General features: G+C 39.7%; 1 non-coding gene across 1 annotated transcript; it reads left to right on the top strand.

Annotated features, from left to right (window-relative positions):
• The first annotated feature begins 603 nt into the window (after nt 1-603).
• Nucleotides 604-676, top strand: TRNAG-CCC (transfer RNA glycine (anticodon CCC)). The gene has a single exon. It is a non-coding gene; the product is annotated as a tRNA-Gly (tRNA).
• Nucleotides 677-1002: the final 326 nt, after the last annotated feature.

Here is a 1002-nt window from a genome sequence, read left to right as displayed (position 1 = left end):
TACGAGAAAATTGGTATCTGAGTGTGGTTTTAAAGTTCTAGTAATGTTTATAATGAATGAAGAATTATATATATATTATGGCTTATTATAATAGATTCTTTTCTTCCATTATATATATATTTTACATATTTTATTTATTTATTTGGTTGCTCTGGGTCTTAGTTGCAGCAGGCAGGCTCTTTAGTTGTGGCACACAAACTCTTAGCTGCAGCATGCATGTGGGATCTAGTTCTCTGACCAGGGATCGAACCCTGGGTCCCCTGCACTGGGAGTGTGGAGTCTTATACACTGCACCACCAGGGAAGTCCCTCCATTATATTTCTTACGTGTTTTTTGTGTGTATGAAAGCTATTGATTTCTGTATAATAATTTCATAAGGTAGAGGTAATTTTAGCTCAGTATCTCAGGGATGCTTGCCATGTGCCCCCATGTTAGGTCTTGTACTCATATGTTGAATCTTGTTCTCAAATGCAATAGTTGTTAACAAGTTGATTTCTATCTAGACATAATTATATACTCAAAAGAAACTGCTATTAACCATCTCAAGAGATGTCCAAGGAAGGTTACATTTCTGGCTTCTAGTAAGAATACTGTTCTGAGACTTCCCTGGTGGTCCAGTGGGTAGGACTCTGCGCTCCCAATGCAGGGGGCCCAGGTTCGAGCCCTGGTCGGGGAACTAGATCCCACATGCATGCCGCAACTAAGAAGTCCACATACTGCAACTAAAGGTCCCACATGCCACACTAAAATGATCCCGCATGCTGCAATGAAGACACGGTACAGCCAAAAATAAATTAATAAATATATTTTTTTAAGTTAGTTTTCCTTAAAAAAAAAAAGAATATTGCTCTGTAGTGTGTTTCCTTTGCCATCCTGTACCGTGTTAACCTAATGTCAGCTAGGACAGGCCCTCATCCTTTCTGTGGAGAGCAGAGATCATCACCCAGGTACAGAGAAGTGACCTTAGCACTGACCTCACTTTATAAGCAAGCCACAAAAATA

The sequence above is a fragment of the Neophocaena asiaeorientalis genome, unplaced genomic scaffold (assembly GCF_003031525.2).
Source record: "Neophocaena asiaeorientalis asiaeorientalis breed wild unplaced genomic scaffold, Neophocaena_asiaeorientalis_V1.1 scaffold164, whole genome shotgun sequence".
In the NCBI taxonomy this organism is placed as follows: Eukaryota; Metazoa; Chordata; class Mammalia; order Artiodactyla; family Phocoenidae; genus Neophocaena; species Neophocaena asiaeorientalis.
Note: the sequence above shows the minus strand (reverse complement) of the source record. Positions and strands in the feature narration are given on the sequence as shown.